This window comes from Branchiostoma lanceolatum, chromosome 6, assembly GCF_035083965.1.
Source record: "Branchiostoma lanceolatum isolate klBraLanc5 chromosome 6, klBraLanc5.hap2, whole genome shotgun sequence".
Lineage (NCBI taxonomy): Eukaryota > Metazoa > Chordata > Leptocardii > Amphioxiformes > Branchiostomatidae > Branchiostoma > Branchiostoma lanceolatum.
In genome coordinates this window covers 14,057,547-14,083,768 of record NC_089727.1, presented here as the reverse complement: position 1 = coordinate 14,083,768, position 26,222 = coordinate 14,057,547, and the positions used below count along the sequence as shown (strand labels likewise).

Below are 26,222 nucleotides of genomic sequence, written 5' to 3'. Positions count from 1 at the left end.
TAGGTAGCAGAGGAACCAAACCAAAATGTTTGCAGTTAATTGCTTTTGGCTGTGTAAAAAATGAACTCCGATATTTGATAATCTACCGAACTGGTGAAACTATGCATGATCGTGACGATGCATCGATATTTGAACTTGATTATAAACTGGGACGCATTTGAAAAACGATGAGGAGCCCCATGCTCAGAGGCGGTCGGACGAGCAAAATTGCTTTACATTGACTACAAATTTCCTGACGGACATTTCTGTCAGTATTGTCTGATTCATACACAGGCAAACTATGCGCAACTTGTATTGATGTTTAAATTTCTATGATTTAGGGATGTTTACAATTTCGCATGATTGTTGTTCGACATAACCAGTGCCAATGTCGTTCCACCTGTTGTTTCCTCCTTAGATACTTGGCGAGTTTGCGTTTCTGTTTTAGGAGTCATAGGTGTAATAAAGTTGTCGAAGGTATAAACTTAATAGTAAACCATTGCTGTGTATATGGCATATGTAATGTAATATTTAACTTATTTCGACGGTCTCCTCTATCATACTGGGCTATCGTAGGATTCCCCGTTCTGCGTTTCTGTCGATTTTCTTCTGTGTTTCCTTCTGTGTTTCCTACATTCACAAGACGATCACTGAATTTTCTGTGAATGCAGGTTTCAGACCAATGTCAACAGGGTGAAGGGGCGAGCAAGAAAAGCCAGACAGGCCTTCCTCAAGTGTTTCAACCGCAGCTCCAAAAAGATCGACAACGTTGTGGTCCCAGCCAATTGCAAACCCAACGTGGAGGAGGATCTGAAGATTGAAGACATCTCGTCTACATCAGAGATAGCTGATACTGATAGCATGTCAGAGAGTGTCTCAGGGAGTGTCTCGGAGAGTTGGTCATCAGATCTTCCTAGCTCGGGCTCGGAATCAGTCCTGGATTTCGTCACTTTAGGGCCGTTTAAATCACCAAGCGGGCATTGGGTGATGATCGATAAGACCAGGGAGGAAGTTCTGCAGTTGAACCTCGCCAGTGAAGGGTTCGAGATCGACCCGGTGGCGCGAGACGGAGATAGTTTCTTCGTCTCGGCCGCCAGGCAACTCGGTAGAGCAGAGCCCTGCATTGACACCACCGCCGCACAGCTGCGCCAGGACCTCGTGCGCTACATCAGGGCTAACGCCGAGGAGTACGCCATCGCCGTCCCGGGTACGTTCTGGACTTTCCTTGGGCAGCTAAACAGCCTGGCTCAGCAGGGCCACTGGTGCTCGGACCTGGCCGACGTTCTGCACATCGCTTTGGCGGATTACACCTCGAGGAAGGTGGTCCTCATCACCAGTACGGCTGAGCAGAGCACGTTCGTGACGCCGTTCGAGGGCGAGCAGTCCGGCAGTCCTGTGGTTCTTGCGTACCTGGACAAACCGGGTCGCGAGCACTACGATGCCGTCAGGAAGGTGGGCTGATCGGGGGCTAGGATCAGCCTCGGGGAATGGGGGGGATACGATCGACCGGAGTACTGTGAGCCTCTATGATCCTGTGGGCTATACCGGCGGGGGCTTCAAGCCCCTGGCAGGTCCAACCATGCCGGGCAGGCTACAGGTGAGAGGTCGGACGAAAGGCAGTACAACAGTCGGGTATATGGAGCTCGTCAGCCGTGGTAGGCAGTCCATCTAGGGGAAGGAAAACCCTGACTCCAAACCACTCTCTCTGCATTTCACTGCCATGGCTAAATGGCTGCAGTTTAGCCATTTCCGCCAGTGCTGTGTCGTAGTGTGGAGCAGCCTCTGGAATGAAGGTTTCTGAACACGGAGGGAAAGTCCTGATCCGGAGAGTCGAGCCGGAGTGATGACGTGTACTCTAAAGGAGTAAATAAAGGTAAATGACAACTTATCAACTAAAACATATATATTACATCTACGTTAGAGTTGATGTTGATACTGTTTGTTTGCACTTTGCAATGTATTTTGTCCATATATAGTTGGTATACCTTTGAATATGTCCGGACAAAAACACCTTTTTTTTGTTGAAATACTTGTACTGTTTTAATGTTAATGAAATTAGATGACTTTGAACCTGTTGGTGTCGATGTAGGCATGAACGTTTGAAACAAAGTTGGTTCTTCTATAGCATGGTATTCTATCGTGACCACAGTTAGTTTTACTGCCATCAGTTAGTTTTACTGTAGTACGCCTGGAACTTTTATATATTGGAAAACCGTATGGAAATTTTCACGGTGAGAAATACCAGCAAGCAGTAGTGGAGCTGGAATTTCGCGGAAATCGCGAGTTTTTCGCCCACACGTGCGAATGAGGGACGTGCAACAGCGTCCTCTTGCGATTCAGCTGAACCCTGCAGCGCAGCGGCCTGGGACTCCCGCTGTCAGCTGACCTGACATGCGCAGTCAGACCAGGAAGTTCATCAGCATAAAGCACCTCCCTCCTTCGTACGTGTGGGCGAAAACTCACGATTTCCGCGAAATTCCAGCTCCACTCTGGGAGATCTCCGAAGTTACTGAGGTTCCCACGTTCACACAAGGTAAGGGAGACTATGTCAGTGTGTAAAATGTGTCGTTTTAGGCTGTGTCTGTTGTAGATTTTGCAGAAATGGGTTTTTGAGGTCAGTGTGCTGTGTGGGAATCAATGAAAATTTTGGGTACAGGTCGCATTTTGGCCTTTAGAGGGTCCACTCAGGGGGTTTCGGCATCACATCTTTGGCGCATTTCCATAAACATTGTTAACAACATCCAGGAATGACCTTCTCTTAGTGCGTAATTATTTAAGGGATGTTTCAGAACTTGTTTGAAGTGTGCCGTCCTACAAGTGTCTAAAGATAACTTCATGCAGAATGTTGTAATGACCATTAAGAGCCTTACTTTAGGCTGGAGGGTTAGTTAACTTCCTGTTTTGGGGCACCATCAGATTTGGACAACACAAACGTTTCCTGAGACACGTCTGATTTTTCCTCGCAATTTTGCATCAAGTAATTTCTTGGCATTAACAAAAAACAATCATTATGTTGATTTGTTGTCTTGTTGTCAGTAGATCTTGTTTTGGAATTTAAAACTGATCACCTTGACAAAACATACAAAGAAGTTATATTAGTCAATGGTCAATGTTTTGATATTGCCTTTCATTTTTTCTTCATCTTGCTACCTTTTCTACTAAGAGTAGGAGGGCTTAATGCACGCATAACGGTTTCAGTGAGAAAATGATTATCAGGTGGTTGTAATGATTAGTAGGTATCAATCAGGAAGTGGTTACAGTCAGAAGACAGCGATCTGAAATCACCTGCAGTTTGAAAGCACCATTGAGACTCAGCTGCGAGTGCTATGCATGTTTTTCAGTTTGAAAACATACTGACTTCCCTGGGAGCACCATACAGAATAAATGATAGCGTTACATTTTAATAAATGATATTATAACTTTTACCATCAATATTTCAAGTTATAAACCCAAATGTAGTACATAATGCACATCCAAATTCTACCTTGTAATAAGTTGTATAGAAGATAATAAATGATCCTATTCTACACCTTTCAAAATGCATTGTCTTCTAACGCAAATACTTATCACCTATTGTTTACCATGGTTTACTGCTTGGGAAACATGTTGTATTGTTCTACTTTTGGAATAAACCATTATAGGACGTAAAGGGGGGTGTATGTGCGTATGAGAAAATTCACAAGGAAGAAGGTGGTAGGAAAGATAAGTTATGAAATGGAAAAATAAAGGAAGAAACTGTATGTTGGAAAGAAAAGAAAAATGAAACTTTGAAAGGAAAGAACATCTAAGTTGCTTCTTAGTCCTTCATTTATCAACATTCATGGATTTCAATGGAAAAACAATATAATCTCTACTTGAACGACAGGAAATGTGACCTCTGCGGGGGCAACTTGGCTCCTTGGTTTGTTTACACACGGAGTGAGGTAGAACTTTGTTCTGCCAACAAGAATCAATATAGAGCTAACAGTGCAACTGTAATGTGAAAACAGTGCACACAAAGACATGTTTATAGAATGACACTTTGGTAGTTTAATCTGGTCCATTTATACCTTGATGAGGTTAAGGTGGCAGTGATTACTTTCATTTTTACATTGCCTAACTCGGTACTATTAGATGGTTTTTAAGATGTGAAAATAGTACAGCAACTGTTGTATATACCTACTAGTTTATAGCCTGTTTCAGCCCATTGTCCTATCTCCATGTTACCTGACTTCCAAGTGATCGGTTCTAGTAGGGATTTATTGGGATTTGTAAAACTACATAAAAGATTTTAACATAACGGGGTAATTTCCTATGGTTCTGATGTAAACTGTTGATAAAGTATTTCATTACAACAGTGGCAACCTTAATTAGTAATGACATTTACAGAGATCACCATATCCAATTAACAGGTGTGACAGGTCTTCTGTCTGTCCAGAGTTTTGTAATCATCTAACCAACAAGAAGCATATGAAGCAAGACTTAACCTATCCTCAACGACAAGCCAGACCAACAAAACTGCAAATCTTTTGTTTCACCATCAGTTGCTTGTGATATTTCGGATTTTTCTCCAAAATTATGAACTGCTTTGATCAAGGAATTATACTGACTATAGAGTCAGTTTCCTCTCATCAAACACACATAGGCTAACAGCTTTGGTGTGAAACTAAGAGCTTTGGTGTGAAACTCTTTAAGGTAATAGCTATGTTTATGTTTAAGAAAAGTAGAAGATGGTACGGCTGAAGCAAGCAATTGCCTTGGGGCGAAATTTTGTCTCGTCTCAGTCTGGTCAGAACAGCGTCCTTAGTTTCCTGTTTGCCCAAGGCTGAGCATATTATGACTATTTATAGGGAACTCTACGTCTGAAACGTATACAGAGGGTAGGGCATACAGGAAGTATTGCGTTGACGTTCTTGTTGGTTTTAGGGTTACATGTAGCTGTATTGTTGGCGAGTCACGATGTGCAATTGTTTATAACTTAAGATAGATGGTGGATAATTGTTTCAAACTATATTACATGCTACATATTTGATACTAGTGTTTATGCAAATCTAAAGAGAACAAAATTTATTGTTAGCCTTTCTTTGGTTATGCCCTTTAATATTGTTACGAATAAGACCTTTCGGTTGAATACATGTATGAAACCAGGTGACCACTTAAGAGCTCAAAGGTCAGATAGATAGTTGACTTCTACAATCCCTGAAAATCAAACAGACTGATAGTATTCCTTTGTTGTGTTTTCAAATTGGTGACTCCAACAAGCTATACCAGGGCACAAAATTATTTTTCGTTGTTAAAGTCTACTTTGTCTTTTTCAATCTAAGCTTATAAGCTGGTTTACAATGTGTAGTAAACTCTGATTAGTACATGTACAATTGGACGCCACCTGCCAATATAACCTATGTACAGAACTACAATATAGCTTTGGATAGATAGCCAAGTCATTAAGTTTGTTGACAGGTAAACAAAGTTTATAATTGGTGTTTTTGTTATGAAATTTCTAAATTAAAGGAGTGTTAGAAAAGATTTTCCTTCAATATTTTTTGCATTAGCTTGAATTGTGTGGAGGTGCGTTTGCCCCCTTTATGTAGATTGAAACCTGACCCCATAATTTATCACAATGATCACTTTATCGACCCATAGGAATGTTTCATTTATATTGATTCACACTGTGTGGGATGTCTTCGTCCCTCTCTCTTTTTTTTTAGCCCATGTTGATAATTTTCATGTTAGCTCAGTCATTTCAAGCTGACGAAAAGGTATTTTCATCAATTTCACGTCATGAAGTTCACATTATCGGGACAAACAGGGTGGAATTCTTTTCTGTTCCAACAAGCAAATTTCCCTCCCGGGACGGAGGGATGGGTTCTGGAGACAGCCCTGTATCCTGATCACGTTCAGTTCACATCTTAACCTTCTCCCTGCTGATGTACGTAGCTTTTTGGCATCAAATTTACATTGATTTTCCAGTAAGGTAGCATGTAGAAAGTTAAACCAGAGACAGAAGACATATAGGTCTGTAGAATTTCAAGGTCAGGCATATAATTATATGATTGGAGCTTTGGAATACTCCAATCATCAGGAATCTCAAGGTGGGGGAGGGTATCAAATCTTTTGGTTATCATGCCTGGTATAATGGCTAAGAATTGGAATCTCCCTTCATCCAGTCTACTTGAAATAATTTTTTCATAAAGAATACCGCCAATGACTCCTAGCTTTGATCAACGAACATTCCTTTCACAGCGACAAAAATATGTCTCCTTGGTACTACAAGCTTCAGGCTGATGTTTGGAATTGAGTCTGTATCATTGCATACGGTAGTCTCATATATGATACCAATGAAATTGCTGAAATCTATGATATTGTAGATCTGTGTCCTTAGCTGCACCTGTACATGCAGTTTAGACTCATCAGTTTAAGAACTGCACTGTAACCTTGAGAACCCCAGAGGCCCAAGGGACAGTTCTGTAAGAGTACTGAGCACCTTCCAAGTTGTTGTTGGAGATATGCCAACTATGGCTGCAGTTCAAACTCAATAGTATGGGCAGCCATTCAACATTGTTCCCAAACACTAGTAACACTACTGTAGTACCTGTACTTTCATTCTGCAACCCAACAGGAGTGTTAAATATTACAGCAGGGCTGCCAGACCAATTTCCCAGGTCTGTCACATTCCAATCTTCTGTAATTTTGCGACCAAGTCATTCATATGCACAACGCAATGCCTGTCTGTGGTTACAGCGATACATGTAGGACCTTGCTTTGTGCTCATTCATTGCTTTGAAATTCACCTCAACAGGCAAGGTGGTATGGTGAGTAGAATATCTTTCCTTTCCTCTGCATGTGTCAAATCCATGCAGTGTTTTTTCTAGGGAAAAATTGCAAGGGGAGAATTGCGAGGGAGCAAGCAAACAGGGGATGGAGTAGAGTTTTAGAGAATTTCAAGCTAAAATTGAGCATTCTATAAAGGCTTCCTGATGGGAGAAGTTACTGTCAGACAGGTCGCAGTTGAAGACTGCGGCCACATGTGACCTAACTTGGTTAATCAGAATTTTGTGCTTGTCAAAGGATCTATGCACCCCAGGGTAAGGGGGCGCATGGTTACAGGTATAAGAGCACAGCCCGCTTGTTCATTGTATGATTTTGGGACAGAACCAACTGTTGACAATGACAAGGATCCTCCACAACCATTTCTGTCACAAGACAGTTGAAAGTTATATGACACATTTGCCACTGTCTCAAGAATGCCATCAATTTCCTGTACAGTCATAAACCTTATCGCACAACAAATTCATACAGGCCCTTAATGAAGGAAATATATTTGGAAGGGGTTAAAATTTAATATTCCAAGATGTATTGTCTTTGTTTATAATGATTTTGAAAAAATAACAACAGAAAGTCCTGGAAAATAACTACCCACCTGTATACTAGTGATATATGTAGATTGCCATTCAATACTTGTAGGCCTTCACCCCCTCCCAGTGTTATTCATTCAGACAGGTTTATCCTGCAGTAATCCCTGGACAGATGACTCAGTAAACCTGCAGTGGGGGGGCTGGTAGATACCATCAGATCCTTAATCCACTTAAGCCATGGGCTTACTTGGTACCAACATTACACCAGTAAAAGTCTGTTGTGGTAATGTCAGGCTGTCCTTTATACTAAATTATAGGAAATATGAAAAATGTAGAGAAAACATTTAATTTTCCAGCTACAAACATGGATACAAAATAATAATTTCCCTTGATTGCAAACACTATCTGAAATCAACATGGCTATATTTCTAGTCTTAGTGGGAAAGAACAAAACTCTAAATAGGAAAAACTTAATCTAGGGCCATGAAATTTGTATGAAACATTTCTAAATTGCAGAAGAAAATAATAAACAACACAATTTGGCAAGTTAGATTAGCACTGCTACTACTGGCCCAGTATCATGAATTTTGCAGAAAACAAGATATTGAACTAATTTGAGCCCTGTTATTGACGTTACAAGTAAAGGTAAATTCAAAGCATGTTGAAAAATTAATGATGTACTTTAATTTCACACGTGTGCAGTCATAACCCCTCCATACCCTCTGCAGCAAAATGAGCAGCTATAAAATGGTGAGATGGGCTCAAGTCAGATCATTTTGCCATTGCTGAATATCTTGTATCATAATTGTTTGAAGGGAGACTGTGGTCCCCTGCAGAAATTGCCACCCTTATGTAGGTTAGGGCTTTTCCGTAATGCCTGCCATTTGCAATGTGAAGGGCTCTAATGGGAAGGTATAAGTCCTCGTGTTTGAAGATTCGTCCATTTACGCCGTTAAAGTGGCACTAATGTAAGAGGCAACGTGCGGCATAGTGCACATCAGGAATAGAGGGATGAGCACACTCTAACATTTTGAAAATCCGGTCGCCGTGTTGTTGCATGAAAGCGTTAGAAACGACTAGAACATTTCATTCCAATTTTGTTGGTTTCTACTAGTTGCAGTAACAGTTATTTCTGCATTGTTGGCTGAATGTTTTTAAGTCTTCTTTGTAACTTTATTGTTGTGAACTGATGATATATCAGTTTGCTGCTATAAAAACCAAAGCAATACTAGACAAAGTCAAGTTATAGCTTATGAAATGAAAGAGTTTGCACTCAGTCCATTATATTTGGTATTCTAAAGGAGCTTTGATGTTGTAATATGAATTTTGATTTGTTGGTGTCAGTAGCTCTCAACTTTCATATTGTGAAAAATGTCTTTTCTTTGCTTGTGTTCTTTCAGGTATATTTGTAACAAATGGCAACAGTTACCATTGGTGTTGGTGATGAAGTGTAAATGATATTTTTTGGGAGTTTCATAAGTTTGTATTCATCAATGTTTTACCTTCTTCCATATTTCACACTTCTGTAAGGGCTGTACCATTTGAAAACTGGAGGGGTGGATCAGAAACATTGTAGTAGAACTAGGGGCAGTGATAGCCTCTACCAGGCTTCAGACGTGGCTAGAAAGAGTAGAAATCGGCCAAATATACAGATAGCATACCAGAGGAGTTAGCCAGGTGATATTATTATCTGAAGCCATGTTGTGTTGAAATGTCACCTTATAATATTCCAGATATGGTCATGGGTCAAATGGGAGTTTTCTTAGAAAGCAGAAGGAAGGAATGGGAAAGATGTTTGAAACAGGATGCACCTCAAGGAGTGGTCAGTTCAGTATTGTATCAGGGACATGCATCTCACATTCAGAAAATATAAGAGCAAAAGGAAATCACTAGTTCAGACTCCCAACGTACATGTAGGGACAGTACCAGTATTCAGAGTACTTCTGTTGATATTTGGTAGCATTATAACAGAAAACGACAGTGGCCTTGAATAGACGACAGTGGCATCGAATGTGGGTTAGCCAGTGGACATGAGATCAAGAGTTCATGGGTTCAATTTCTGGTGTTCCTGACATTTCCTTGGAAAGGCACTTAACACGACTTTCCTCACTCCGCCCAGGTGTAAAAATGGGTACCTGACTTCGGTTGGGGAGGTAAAATATGGTAGAAGGAGAGGGTCGGGCTCCACCTTTCAATATCACGCCTTAGACACAGTGTATTAACAAACCAAAACTCCTACAGCCTCAAAAAGGCTATGGGATCCGGACTACTTTTACCTTTACTTTATAACTGAAATCAATATTGGAAAGTATGAATGATAGATGTATACTGTCCATAAATGCTCAATATACACAAATGTATACTAGTTCACAATGTAGCTTTAAGCCCTGGCTCTTTATGGGGCCTCAGACGAATATTACAACACTGTTATACATGTATCACCCACTGGGGTATGATGCATATGTGACCCTACGGTATTATGCCCTCCCATCAGTTATGAAATGTTCTGGAAACCAGCAACTCATGAATTAAGGCTCGCCCTGCCAAAGTAAGGAGACAATTACTTTATCACCTTCACAGTTGTAGACGGAATTATGTAACTAATGTACATGTAGAATATGTCAGGAATGGTGAATGACTGAATGTCGAAACATACTTACTACTTAGGTTTTGCTTCTTTTATATATGTCTTACATGTATTTGCTTGATTTAATTGTAGTACATATAACCAAGACAGTGAAATGCCATCTTGCATCTTGAACTTGAAGTTGCCACGAAGGTCATATAAGATTGAGAAGCCCTGAGTTGATAAGAGGGCTGCTGAGTGACTAGCATTTGATGAGGACAGTGCTGTTTTGCAGCATTTGAAAAGTTAAACTTAATAACGTATACACCTCCTTGCCATAAAATTCCACATGCAGCGATGTTGCTTTGACTTTTATGACATGTATAATCTGTGTTTTGGAACTTCTATTACTGTTGTATGCCAAAAGTGCACAGAATTAAATCTTCTCAGCTTGCAATGAACTTTGAAAGAGAAACTTTATGCTTTGGCCCCATAAAATGTGATACAACTTGTAACCTGCAAAAATTTACTTTATAGTTTAAATTATGCTTTGTAACTTTGATACTGTTTAAAATTACCATGGTACGTCAAGTACTTCAAAGCAAGAAATTTATCACTTGCCTGATGATATTGAATAATGCAGCAAATGTATATATAAATGTTATTACCAGGACTCGCATTTCATTGGACTCTTAGTCTTGGTACTTAAAACCTCACATTTAATTTTGTACTGTAGAATAAGATAGTATTTCAGATTCTTTCCTTGACATAAATGATAAAATTGCCAGTTATGTCCCAGGTCCCTCAAAACATTAGGTCTAAACAGTAAAATTTACAGGTAGAACTGTAGACTTATGAAGTTCTAATTAATTAAGTAGTGCTTGGAATGAAAATGATTGCACAACAAGTGTGATGCTCTTTTAGCCTAAACCAAAATAAGATAAATATCATCATCATCTTATATACATATAATGCTGTTTAGATTATTTGTATCATACAGTTACATCACGATAATGATATTGATAGGTTTATGACAATGAATGGATGGCATTCTTTGGACGGTTGTGGAAAATCAAGCTGTCTTGTAATTGAGAAGGTTACCATACATGTAGATCCTTGCATTTGTATTGACAGTCAGTTCTATCATAGTGTCACTGAAAATCCTACAAGTTGTACAACAACGAAAACTGCATGATGAATGTATCTCGATTGTTGCTGACTCAGTACATGATGTAAAGACAGATTTAGTGAATCAATAGGTTAGCACAACCTTCCCCCAACCTTCGCTGGAGCCATGATTTATGTAGGCTTCCATTGAACTTGAGATGTCCTCTGATATCAAGTGAAGAGTGATCGATCGAAGATTGTATGTTAACTGAAACCTCAGCCATGCAGCTAACAATCTGATACTGTGATAGAATGCCCACATGTGATACAAAATCACTGCTGGTTCTTGAGTTTGAGGCACATGTATGTAGTGGTTGTTGCTCATAAATGCATCTGAAAGAAGAAGGATCATCATTCTGTGATATCTAGCTACTAGTAGGGTAATGGCATTTAGAAATTCACAATATTTTCACGGAAGTTTGAGATCTTTGATTTCTTGTTCATTCTTTTTTTGTTGGCTTAGGCCACACCAATTTAATTTCTTGGTTAACAGGTTTTTATTTTCAATTTTAGCAAAAAAAAATCATGAAAACAGAAGGCTGGGGTGAAAACTTGCACCTGACCATGTTCACTCCCTGAAGTAAAGACTTTCCTCTGTTGAGATTCTGTTTTCATGTTGATTTTGGAATTTAGCATTTTTTCAAAAAATCTGTTAACCAAGAAATTAAATTGATATGGCCTTAGAGTGTGATTAGTAGAAAGCAGACCAATCCAGCTCATTCTAAGAAAAAAGGGATTGATACATAAATGTATTTAGGTCTTAACATACATTAACATGTGGTACTGCAACAATGTTGGTATCTTATAATTCATTGCTTTCAATGCATATGTGGAGCAAGGCTAACATTTATAAAAAAGTATTTCCTGTGGATTGCACTTGGAGAACAGCCATTTTATATGCTAAATGATGAAGGTTAGACATCCAGGAAAACAATATCTGAACACAAATCAGTCTCTACAACCAGATATTAAGATATGGAGATTACTAATCCGAACATTTTGACTGACATGTATCACGCTTCTTCAGAGTCACTTGATATGTAGAAACGTTGATTTTAGTACCTCAGAAGAAGAGTGATGGATGTCACTAGAAATGTCCATAAGTTTTCTCCACATCTTAGCCAGTTGTAGACTGAGAGATTAAATTGCAATTGTCTTTAGATTCTATCTATTTTGTTAGAATTATTTACTCTCGAGCCAACTTCAGTTTTCAAAACATATTGATGATTGTTTAAATCAATATGATAATTATGTAAATCTATTCCATATATCAACACCATTTCATATAATAATCATAGTGCTTCGAGGTAATGCAATCAGTAAACTTGATTTTAAATGACTCATTTATTTCTTTGATTTGAACAATTAGAAAATATGTCCGAGGACTATTTGTTTACTAGTAGGCTGTATATCCATGGAGGGACAAACACATAGTTATAAATCACAGTCTCATATGTCAATTTAGTGTTACAGTATATTAATCAGTCTGGAAACCTTTCCTTTAATATGCATCCATGCATGAAGCGCTGAAATTTGAGTGAAAAACAACTTCGTAATTGTTTACTGCAGTGTCACTGTGCAAAAGGTAGAATATTGCAATGGAAAAATTGTCTTGTTCAGTGTTCTGATGTTCTGAAAGGATCAAGGTTAGAGCGCGCACCAATCGTTTGTGATAGAATATCCAATCCTCAAAGTAATACAATATCACTGCCATGCAAGTGGCAGCTTGGGTGAAACAGCTGTAAATGTTACTTCCCATGAAACTGTTGTGCTGCGTGTCTATAAATCATACTTATCAAGACGAGACGGTTCACCTTCAGCGTGACCATGGGGAGGGGAATACAAATGAGACTGACTGACATTTCACTACAAGTTATAGCACTGCAAGGACAAAGAGAATCTCTCACTGTCAGTTAGGATAGAAGAGGCAATAAGGGATGTGGCTTGACAGGGACAGAAGGCAGGGAAGAAGAGGTACCCAGGGGGGATGGTCTGGAAGGGGGTGTAGTGGTATTTATGATTATATATAACACCCTCCAGATTAATTTTGGACTTTCTATTGCACTTTGGACTAATGCTTGTAGCCTCTGACAGCTTATACTTACAGAGTTGATATTTTGTGAACAACTTCCTTGCCACTTAATGGATCATAATGACCCCCAGCGGGGGTCGTCACGCGTCGTTGAAAATCGAAAAACCTTCAGATTTTTCCCGAAAATCTTCAGATTTTATGGAAAATCTTCAGATTGTTTGAGATAACCTTCAGATTGTTTGCAAGAATCTTCAGATTGTTTTGAGATTGGTTTCAAAGAACCTTCAGATTGTTTCAAAGAACCTTCAGATTGTTTCAAAGAACCTTCAGATTGTTTCGAACAATCTTCAGATTTTTTAATGTGATCTTCAAATTTATGTTTCAACTTCCTTTAATATTGATTAGTATGATATGAAAATTGATAAGAATGGTTTTATTGTTGTGTGAGTTTTGTACTTTTGATGGGAAAATGGAGCTAACCAATCCTGATTAGCTCCTTTCACTTGCAACTCATGGCTTTTTAGTCGAACAGTTCTTTGTGGGCTTAAACAGAGCGACCTGTCTTTAATTAAATAGTGCGGACACTACAGCGAACATGACTTAGAATCGTATCACAGGCTACAGGGCTATTTTCGTCATTTTCTTTTACAAGTGTTTGTGGGACTTCCACATTTCGTGAAGGAGTGGAATGAACACCAGGATGGAATGAACTGCCCACTGGCAATGAAGTTTAGGCACTGTGTGGGGTGTTACGCCCAGAACTGACAGGTCCCGAGTTCAAAACTACTGATATGCCCCAATGCTGTGTCCTTGGAAAAGGCACTTAACACGACTTCACTCACTTCACTAAGGTGTAGATGAGTACCTAGTTTTGGTTAGGGACATTAGCTCCTAAAACAACATGAGCTAATTGATTCATTAGCATACAACCTTGTCTTAACTTACTATTCTATTGAACAATCTGAAATTGTATTTACCTCATTAACATATCTATTTGGAGGAAAGACACTGATGAAAGACAGTGGATACTGTCTGAAACGTCTGACTGTTTCAAAATTTTATCCACTTACTTGTCAATGAGTAACTATTTTTGGGGTATCTTTGGCAGGTGGAAGAAGTTGGCAGAAGTTAGGTGACATCATGCTAACTTCTGCCAGTGGACATTATATGGTGGCAGGTGGCGAGGTTGACAGAAGTAACACACTTGATGTTGTAGCTTTTGATAGTAGCCAGGGTAGGATAAAAGAGGCAGAAGTTAGCTGTCGTCATTCCACTCCTTCATTCTGTTCATGAAGGAGTGGAAGGACAAGAAATAGCCATGCCTTTTAGTACCAGAGTTATCAACCAAGGATTGATGTGTTCAAAAATTCGTATTTCCTGAGAACGATTAGTAGAATGGAACTCGTTGTCATCAGATGCTGTAGGAACACCTTCACTGCATAGCCTCAAAGAACGATTGCAGTCATATGTTCAAAAGTTTAATATAACCAGCTGCTGCCGCGCCGCGTGCCTGGGAAGCTGGCTATACAGATACAGATACAGTCATGGTAACTTCTGTCAGTGGCAATGTTAGGGTGGTTGAAGTTGTCTAAAATAATATACAATGTAATCAAACTTCTAGTACGGTAGGGCTGTATAAATTTGAACGTGAAGCCTTAAAATCCCTAGTCTGAATTAAAATGAACTTGACTGTGTAATGTTACAATACAACGTTAACGTTGCTCTGTTACTCTGTTTGTTACAGTTTTAGAGGATGACTAGAAAAATTTTTTAACTTCAAAAAGAAATAAAAGATTGGGCGGTGCAATGTTGTAATATTATAATATATACTTCTCAGCAAGGGTGTATCATAGCTATTTTAAAGTTAGTTGTAGCGAAAAACAGCTTTAAACACAGTGACAGTGAGGAACATAAACTCAAATAAAGTATGGGTAAGCATTGATAATGAAATGAATGATCGGGCATTCTAAAAGTTTCTTAGTTCTAAATCTGGAGCCACATAAATGTTAGTCAGTGCACGGCACTGCATGTGATACTGCCATTACTGTATGTTGTGTCCAGCAAAACTTGACAGAGATGATTTGTTAATAGCTTTTTAATTGAAAGGGAGGGGAACCTATGATTGTAGGACTATGACATTCATTAAGGCCTGGCTCCCCAGGGGCCGTGGTTGATTGAACGAAACAAACACAGTCCAAAAAGGAAAGCTAACATAATCATTTTTTAGTGTTTTGGCCACACCGGTTACTTGATTTGTGGACATTGAAAGGGGACAAAAATATAGCAGACAGACATCATCAGAAGCAGAGGACAGGCAGAAAAAAACTGCTTGAATAAAACTGAGTGCTCTGAAGGCCTAAACATGGTCCTCAATATTTTGTTCTTTAATCTGAGTGCTGAGAACCCAAAAATTTGTTGCTGTTCAATCTTCTCAGGGATCATCATCATCATTTTGGCTGAGAGATGTTGAGAGAAATCCTATTTCGAGTTGTCTAGTTCATTCATATTCTTTTCTAGCACGCTGATTGGTCCCTTCTGTCAGAGCTCCATATGCTATCTCAGCAGGGATCACCCCATCCCAGAAAGACCTTATTTACCGACAAGGCTGTAGTACCTGCATTTTGGTATATAGAAAGTGTTATCATGACGATTTTACAAAGATCTGAAGAAAACTCTATTTCATTGTCTATGTATGACATTAAATCAACTCCATGTTTTTGGTCATTTCTTTCGGCCATTTCTGAGAAGTGTGGTCCCTAGTAAGATGTGGTCCCTACAGAGATACCATGTGGAGAAAGTCGTTAAGCTGAGTGACAAGGACAAGGCTTCCCGTGGAGCTTTGAAGGGACCAATCAGCATGCTAGGCCAGAATCTGGACAGATACACTTATTCCAGACACTTGAATGGCAGTGATCTCAGACTGCTTGGTGAAGGGTAGAGCCTGGAACTGAAACAAAATGACACTCAAGCTAGTTGGTTATGATATGCAAGGAAGATGATGGGTAGCCCGAGTGTCATCCTTGTTAGTTCCTAGAGTTTGGGCTAGATGATGGGGTTGATAGGTATATTGTTATGATGATGACTAAAGAGAAAGTTCATGGCCAAAGGCTTAATTGCAAGTACATGTAACACGGAAAGTACAGACAGACAATGATGAACAGTATAACATGTGACTACTCTAGTCTTAACCACTTGTAACAGTGGGGGTTCAAGCGCCTCCAACTGACCAGGCTAACTGGTCGCGACCTTTTAGCGTAGTGGTTAAGGCCTTTGATTTGTTTCACACTGACACTTACATGTAGTTCTAACTAATATTGGGTCCCATTCATTCTGTGTGTGATGTTAAGAAGAGAGTAGTTTTCTTCTTGTCTGTAAACGTGGTGGGGAAAAGGTGACCTCATGATTAGTCTCATTTCTTTCGTGGTCATAGAAGGGCCAACTTGAGATAACTTACACCATTCTGCACTCAGTTCCAACTTTCAAGAAAGTTCTGCATATCATTTCATTTCGGTACCACTACAACTACAATAGAACCTAACTTTCTATAATTTCCTGGCAAATAATTCCTTTCAACTGTTGCAGAGATGATGACTAATTAGCACATCATTAAGAACAGATCACAGCCTGCTATAGCTGGTCCCATGCCAGAGCAAGCCCAGAGAATGAAATGCAGGCATTCACACTCAGTGACTCACTCAGGTTTCAGTAAAAGCTGAGAGCAGGCCTCCCTGGGGAGAATTCGAAGACAAACCATTTGCCTCCAGGACTATACCAACTTTATGAAAGGGGGAAGCTAGGAACAATACATTGTGGTCACACAAGGAGGTTATAGTGAAAAGGAGAAACACCTTCCCAGATGGCTTTCCTGTCTGACAAAGTTAGTCAAGAAAGCCCATCGTTATGCAGAGACAAAATTTCTGCTTCCTTTGTACTGTATGAGCAAAGATGTGTTACCCCCAGCTTACTTCTGGGTACACAGATGGTAGTTTGGGTACAGTCCTGTCCATATTTGCTCTAACCAGCTTGGTTGGTGTCAGCTGATCTTCAAGCAAATGTAGGGTCTGACATATTGCTTTCCACATGGCACGCATGTATGCGTCTCTCTAATGGTCCTTTATATATGACAGCGTCACCTGTACCCTTATACTACTAGTAGAGATTTAGTGTTAGCCAGCAAGGAGGCCAACAAATCAATGATTTTAAACCACCTTGGAGCAACTATGGGAGCCATACAGTAGACATGGTACATGTAGATGGTGTAGTATGCTAGTACAGTGTATCATATAAGCATTCCGAAGGAGACTGCATTGGAGGGGTACATAAAGCCTGCACCCTTGTTGTAATAAAGGAGCTTTTGGGCATCAAACTTTGCATGTAAAAGAGCCCAACACGCTTCTTCAGAGGAGGGGGGGTGACCCTGGAACCAAAACGTGCTTGGCTAAAAATATTTGAGCCGTAACAAAGCCACATTACACTATTAATAAATAGCTAATGATAAAGCGTAATGAATTTTCCTCAGACTGTTCTGCAGACTGAGGTACATGTAAGCTAACTGGGATGACACAGGTCTATGCAATTCTAACACCATCGCCAGGATTTCTTAGCCTCTACCAGGCTCCATCCAATCGCTGGGAAAATAGTTGAAATAGGCCAAATAATTAAATAGAGTGTCAGGGGTAGTCCGCTATACAAGGTAGTCCCCTATTGAGCTTCACTGTACCCCTGGCATACTATTCACTCTATTTGGCCGATTACTACTATTTTCCGAGCGATTGGACGGAGCCTGGTAGAGGCTAAGGATTTTTCTTCTTCTTTTACTTTAAAGCCGTCAGATTTCAGTTTAAGATTAAAACCTGTGTTGCTCATGATCACCTTTGGCCTACCGGTATATTGTATATCAGGTCCCCAGTTGCAAACAGGGCACCTGCTGTGATGCAAGTAATCAGTATTTTGGCAGTGAAGTGTGTATAACTTCCATACTGTTTCACAAGTTTGTACCATCTTTACAAAGTCTTTGGTATGACTCAGAATTGGTCGAATATAAATATAATACCATTTCAAAGGATTTATCAACAGTTGTGTCAACTTAAGCTAGCAAAACCAATTCTCTGCCCAACTTCTCAGACTGGTAAATTTGGTTATTCTTCAGTACTGGACAATTTTCAATAGCCTCTACCAGGCCCCGTCCTATCGTTGGGAAAATAGTAGAAATCGGCCGAGGTACTCTGATATACAGGGTAGTCCGCTATACAGTGAACTTGAGTGAAGTTCAAGTATCGATTGAGCTTCACTGTATAGCGGACTACCCTGTATAGCGGAGTACCTTGGTCGATTTCTACTATTTATCTACAAGTCTCTAAATAAACAGGGTGTGAATGCACATCCTTCTGCCCCTTTGTTTTCATTTCTATCTCTTGCTAAATGTTCAAGAGCACATACGGGTAGATCGTTTCTTAATTTCAAAACTTCTTGCCACCAACACATGATGATCACCAAATTGTCTGGTGGATTTGTATTACTGATACTGTTTGACCTTAAACATTTGGCACTCTCTACCGGAGAGTGTAGTCTCCAGCAAAACCAGTTCAAATCTCAACTAGATCGACATTGGAAGGAGCTAATGCACGAGCACAGCGGAAGAAAATAGACCAGTCCACAACAGGCGCTGCCTTCCTCAAGACGGTTTGAATTTATCATGCTTGAAAAAACAAACCTTCTCATCAATACAAATTTACCTTTTGAGATCACTGCTTATCTCAATTCATTTTTTTGTACATGAAGTTGGTACAGATCTGTCATGATCCTGAAAAGCCCAGGCAAAGGGCTGAAAGATCCTGAAAAGCCCAGGCAGAGTTCCTTGAATGGCCCTGCCCCAGCTCCTAGATTCCACCATTGAAGGATCCTTGATTCCACAAGCTGGTGGCTGGTGGTAACAAGGAAACTCTTGGCCTGGGAATGCCCAGGGGAGGAAGTCCTGTAACTAATTAGTCATCCAAGCTGATCATATCTTCCTACCCCTAGGAAAGAGCCCATTCTTTTCATGTGCAGTATATTCCTTGGTACATATACATTATAGAACTAGTTTTTTAAAGTCATTGGCACTTAACTCATCATCATCATTGGCACTATTAACTCACAATTGCATAAAAACATTGCAAATAGTTTGCTGGGTGTCTGTTTGGATGGCAGCTCTACTCTCTCTTTACTGTCTTGTGTCAATAATGATTTCAGCAGGGGTTCCTCCCAGATGGGAAGACCAGGCAACACTAGGATCTGAGATAGCTACTCTCTAAGAATACATGCATAGGTTTGGCTCCGGCTGGTTTTTGATATGTTTACCTGGCGTTTTTGTCACGTTTTCTATTTTGACTGGGTGATATCAGGAAAACGAATGAAATATAAAGCCCGCCCAAAACTCTCCAAAACACATTAAACACCAGCCGGAGCTGGACTCCTGCTTGGAGAGTATGAGATTTGATGGCTTTCTGGGTGGTGCTGGCATTAAATTTGGAGTGGGGGGAGCACTGATTCGTGATTTATAACACGCTGGGGCCAGATTCTTTTGAAGGAGAAATGCTATCTGCTGCCCGCGCTCTCCTAGAAATAAATGCCAGTAGCAACTAGAAAGTTTGCAAAGGAGGCTATGCCTGAGACAACACAACTCAGGTAGTCACCATAACTTTTTACAGAGTAGGAGATTAGGTGCAGAAGACAAATTGGTACGGTGATAGCATCACAGCAAGCACTAAAGGTTGCAAAGTAGGGGTTTTTGGGCACCCTTCCCAGAAAAGTGTGAAATCTAGACAGTTTTCCTTGCATTTTGACAGGGCAAATTTACAGCCTCTACCAGGCCCTGTCCTATCGTTGGGAAAATAGTAGAAATCGACCGAGGTACTCCGCTATACACTACAGGGTATAGTCCGCTATACAGTGAAGCTCAAGTGTATGTAATAGGGTGCTATAGGGCTACTTTGTAATATCCCTAATGTTTATTGTACATTCAAAGATTTCCTTAGGATGATATCCCTACTGATGATCTGTTCTAAAGTTTCCATATCTCTCTTACAGATCTTGTAGTCAGCAGCAAATAATCATTTCAAGCTGTGCCTGCCACTACAGTTAGCAAGTCCAGTAGTAATGGAGTGGGTGGAGTAGTGGGAAATGACTTCTCCTCCCAATCAATTAAAAAGCTATTAACAAGTCATCACCTCTCTAAATAGATGATATCAACAGCTACTGTCCTTTCAACACAGAATAATGGCCACTGCAAAACATGAGAAACCAACAAATGAGTAAGAAATTTTACTTTCAATCAAAGACAACTTGAAGAGATGTTTTCTAGGTCTTGTCTAGGCCTATGATTAGTATGAATCCATCTATGCTGACACATGGAGAGCCATAGAATGCTGAAAGTAGGGAAAGCATAATAGAGTTTTGGCAAACAACACACAAATCCTGTGCATGGTGTCTTAAGGAGCTACACCTACAATGTAGGTGTATTCTAACCTACTGTATGGTTGTGCCAGTCATGAATGTTGAAGGTGGTAGTAATTTGTCTGCATCTGTTTTCTGTGTAGTTGGATACTGAGGTGACAGCCAAGTTCCACTCATACATGTTTTATATCATTTTGAATCTACACGTGTATGCTTGCCCTATATGTGATACCCTGGCAAACATAAATCTCCAAGAAGATATACATGTAGGGTCCAGCTTGTTTAACACAACTTGGTTCAGCATGTCTTTCCACTGGTGAGAGAACTCTCTTTATCTGCTTGGAGATGACTTGATGTAACACTGCTTCGTATTGCATGCACAATGTTTAACAAGAAGGCACAGGGCTCGAAATTCATTTTTGGAAATAGGTGCACTGGTGCACCCGACAAAAAAAAATTAGGTGCACAGAAAACATTTTGGGTGTACCACATAAAATAAAGTTGAATGTCAGCAAAACAAAATTACCAAGTTTAACGCTCTTAAGAACTACAACCTGTAATTCTATAGCTAACTAGATACATCAAGTAGAATACAACGAAGGGTAATTTTAGCTATTCTGTCTAAAAGGCAAGTAAGTCAAGATACTTACATTTCTGTATTCTCTGTATACTAGTGTACAATAGTACCCTTACCTTATAGCCTACAAAAATATCTAGGTGCACTGGTGCACCCACAGTCAAAAATTAGGTGCACAGCTCCAATTTTGGGTGCACACAGGTGCACATGCACCCACTATTTCCAGGCCTGAGGCATCTTCAGAAGTTGCATTCTTGCCACATAATGATATATCAACTGCATGCAAGCTTAAAAAAACTAAAATGTCATGGATAAAACACATCTTTGAAGACCTATAACCCAGGTTGATCAAATGGTTGCAATAACAATGAACAAGCCAAATATCTACCGCAAAGTAGCAATACACATAGCAGCTGAATTTTGAACTAGACTGTTTTATGAAATCACAAATTTTCTGCTGTCATTTACAAGTTAGTACCTGTAACACAACCAGTGATGGAAATTTATATGTATAACTACATTGCACATCACATTGGAAGCCGATGCTGTCTCGGAAGCGGTAAAATTCCATGACTTGACATAGGTAATTTATTATGATAATGAGGAGTTATTACCATTCGTACGGTTGTCAACAATACACATGTAGAACTGACAGTTGATTCAAGTGGATTTTTATTTTCATCTAGTGTCAAACCCATGGCATTATGACAACTGCATCCAAATGCAGTATTCATCATTATACCACCAAAACAATAGTAAGCGTACGTTTGTTATCCAGGGCTTGAGGGGCGAACGAGGATAAATATTGCAGTCAGGTTCGATATGAGGCTCCGATCAAAATCGTTGTTCCCGAGAACATGGATTTCTCTGCCAACTCCATTTAACGACTACATAATGTTCGCTAAGTTCGCGCTATCTAAAGACAGGTCGCTCTGTTTAAGCCCACAAAGAACTGTTCGACTTTAAAGCCATGAGTTGCAAGTGAAAGGAGCTAATCAGGATTGGTTAGATCCATTTTCCCATCAAAAGTACAAAACTCACACAACAATAAAACCATTCTTATCAATTTTCATATCATACTAATCAATATTAAAGGAAGTTGAAACATAAATTTGAAGATCACATTAAAAAATCTGAAGATTGTTCGAAACAATCTGAAGGTTCTTTGAAACAATCTGAAGGTTCTTTGAAACAATCTGAAGGTTCTTTGAAACCAATCTCAAAACAATCTGAAGATTCTTGCAAACAATCTGAAGGTTATCTCAAACAATCTGAAGATTTTCCATAAAATCTGAAGATTTTCGGGAAAAATCTGAAGGTTTTTCGATTTTCAACGACGCGTGACGACCCCCGCTGGGGGTCATTATGATCCATTAAGTGGCAAGGAAGTTGTTCACAAAATATCATCTCTGTATGTATAAGCTGTCAGAGGCTACAAGCATTAGTCCAAAGTGCAATAGAAAGTCCAAAATTAATCTGGAGGGTGTTATATGTGAAAAAGGTATTGTTCCTACAGACATAAGAAACAGACTGTGGCCTGCACCTGTTAAGTTGACTGGGTCAATCTGTATTTTCCAGTTCTGGCAAAATGTCTCCCAGTACAATATGATTGAGGTCAAAAGTATCAGGGCAGAGCACCCCTATGCTAGTAACCTGTTTAGAAACCCTGGCTTGATCATGAGGGCTTATGGTAATGGAAGCACTTTGGTACCAAAGGTAACGTAAAATAAAACAGTCATCCATAATGATAGAGGCTCTATCGTCAGATGAAGCATGATGCTTTACACCACACTGGTAGAAAATGTCAAAATCTGTAGATTTACATTTTATGCGAACATAGAAATCGCTGGTGTATCTGCGGTGTTAGCCATGGCCATTTAGGGTACAAGATGGGTGACAGCCTAGCCTGATATCACTGCAGCATATCCAATGAAGAATACCATCGCTGTTAGCCCAACTGTTGTCATTACAAGGCCTAGATCCGCCCTATCTCCACATATGGTCACAGGGATCTTGCCTGTTACAGTGAATAACCTCCCCGTAAAGCCCAGACGGCAGTGCAATTATTCTGCTATATCGGCACATCACTCGGAACTATCCATTTTGTGTATCGATAGGAACCTGTTTCGGCATATTGCCTATCCGTCTTTATTGCCCTGTGCTACTTAATCTAATTGCACCCTTCCATGCCTCTGGGGTTCTTCTGCACATAGATGGCATCATGCCGCTCATGTAGAATATTTTCCATCAGGGAAGGGTGTTGGCCCCGGGTGCCCCCCTTTCCTTCTAACAAAGAGCGAGATGTGCAAAGGTAGATTAAATTGTCATATTCATATTGCATGTTCCCCTGCACAACAGGTAACGTTGGAGGAAATGTCATTTTTGACTGCCGCTTTTGTGCCAGGTACATATGCATTATTCTATATACTCAGATAATCATAGATGCACACTATGTTGTGTAGAAACAGCTTTTTTTTGAGAACGAGATATGCAAAAGTAATTAGATTGTCATATTCATATTGCATGTTCCCCCGCACAACAGGTAATGTTGGAGGAAATGTCCTTTTTGACTGTGCTGTTTTTTTGTCTGGTACATGTACGTTATTCTATATACTGTCAGATAGTCCTAGATGCCCACTATGTTGTATAGAAACAGTTATTTCTTAGAATTCTATTGCTAGTTTTTTTTGGGTAAGTCGTACTAATAACTTCCTTCAGAGAAAAAGAGGGAGAAAAGCAAATTAAGCATGTAGACGTATCTACACTTCAGCTTATTTTCTATATTTGAGTTTTTTGTAACCAGAAATTCCAATTATTTTGTAGCCAATTCTGATCTAGGGGTAATTGGCGTCTAAAATACTTAGTACTGAATTGCCAATTCTTTGACTATATATATATATATATATATTATGAAGCGAGCTTATCTTATCTGGAGAACATTAAAATCACAGGGGGATTTATTTACATGTACCCTATCCAAATATTCTGATTTTCCTGAAAAAGATAATGATAGGGCAAGGTAAGCTATTCCTTCACTCACCAATGCTACTACATTGTCTATTCTGCTGATACATTGTGATTTCCCACCTTCCCTCTGGAAATTTGACACCAGGGGTTGGGAATCACAGGTTGATACATTTTCTAACCTATACACAGGCATAAACTTTTGCCCTGTGATGTTTTAGTGTTCCCCAGTGTAGAAATCCGGGGGTGATTTTTAGGTAAACGCTACCCATGGGTAAAGGATTATGGGTGATTTGTCGACAAAAGTGGAAGTTAGTCCTCCATATCGGTCGTAGATAGATGGGTTGCTATCTCATTTGCATATGAAAGCCACTTGTGCCTAGTGTTCTATCTCATTTGCATGGCAAAGCCACCTGTGTCTATTGAAGTCAGTCTAGTGCTGTGGCTTGATTAAGCAAATCCGTTATATTCCTAAAAGAGCAAGCTTCAATGTAATCAGTAGAGCAAAAGGTTTTGATGTGATATTTGCAGAGACTTTGATTTCATTGTTTTATGTATCTAGCAAAACAAATATTCTCAATGTCTTGTGTGTTGCACCTTCAGATTGACAGGAGTCCAAAATACCAAATACTTGTACTTTAACAAATGCTGACCGTAAAATGAATTTCGAGTTGGATGTAAAAAGATGCTTGAGAACAGGCCCTTCAATTTAGGCTCTGCAGACTGTAGCACAAGGAACACATACATGATGTGTAAAGTAGTGAATACTTGATTGATGGTACACATCGTAAAAGCAGGCCAATGCGTTATAAGGTCATTTTGGTGTGATAGGTCCAGGACCCATCTTTTACATCACGAAGGAAGTCATGTTTCCTCCATATCGATGGTACCAAAGGGATGTTACAGTGTCCAAATTTACATTCCCTTTTCTTTGATAGAGAATATTGCAGAATTTGTGCACAAAAGGCTAGGTTGAATTGATGAATGATTGATTAGACAAATGGTTTATTATGATCAGGTGAAAAAGTTGAAATGGTTATAACAGACTCTTGATAAAAAGATGACAATGTTTTGGTTTTTATTTGTAGAGACAACATAATGTACGTGTATGTTCTTCTTCTACATGAAGCTGATGTAAACATAAACTTTGTGGTTGTACATCGTATATCATTAGTAGCATCATGAAATACTAGAAGACATATTAGTTGAAACGAGCCATTTGATTGGACGGCAAGATTATCACAACAGTATCCATTACACAATATTGTAATGTAAAAACTACATAAACATTTCTGTACTTCTATGTTACTGTCTACTTAATCTGTCCTTGGTGCTGCCCTATTTACATCCACTGCCCTATTTATGTGTTCTGGAGGGCTTGCTCTGTCCCTGGTGCTGAACGCCATCACACAACATAAGTCTCTCAGTGGGAATCTATCCAAACAAATTAACCACTAGGGTCCGGGAGTCAGTTACAATGTCTTTGATGTCTAGCGTTGTCACTTCAGCCACCGTAAAATTGCCCTTATAAATACAGACTCTCAGTTAATGGCCCATTCCCTATCATACAGTAGTGCACTGTAATTATGTATATTTGTAATTCCTATCACTTCATGAGAAAATGCCTTCAATAAGCAACATACAGTAATTATAATCTTCGACATGCATGTATACTGGAAAAATTTACCATGTTATACTAACATTATTTCACCTTCTAACTGATATGTTTTACATCTTTTATTATGTTGGCTTCCCATAATTTCCTATAAATTAGTGGTTTATTCCATAGTTTATGTGAACCTTTCATGCTACAAATGCAAGACACAGCACCTATACTATAGACACATCAGTGCAATTCCCTTTTTCCATATCAAAGAAATATACTCCAATTCTAATGGCTTCCTCTTTGGAATGTGACGTACATGTAACAACATGCGTCATAGCCTGTGGCTAGATTTGATTGTAGACGCAATCATTGAAGGATAGTACTGATTATTGTACCAAAGATAGGAAGGGCTTATTACATTGTTATACGTCATTTTACATGTATCACCATGAATGCTTGTCTGGGTTGGTAGTAGCTAAATTTTTATTAATTTTAAATTCTATTTCAAAACATAAAATACACAGAACTAATTTTTGGGCTCATCGACTAGTACTTCCTTGTAA

General features: G+C 39.5%; 1 protein-coding gene across 7 annotated transcripts in view; it reads left to right on the top strand.

Moving 5' to 3' along the window:
* Positions 1–2,387: 2,387 nt before the first annotated feature.
* The window catches only part of LOC136437363 (arf-GAP with Rho-GAP domain, ANK repeat and PH domain-containing protein 1-like), a 63,132-nt gene continuing 39,297 nt past the window's right edge, over positions 2,388–26,222 (top strand). For all 7 annotated transcript variants that reach the window (XM_066431930.1, XM_066431934.1, XM_066431932.1 and 4 more), the window contains exon 1: positions 2,388–2,512. The gene's annotated coding sequence lies outside the window, so the exon portion shown is untranslated. The remainder of the gene's footprint in view (positions 2,513–26,222) is intronic.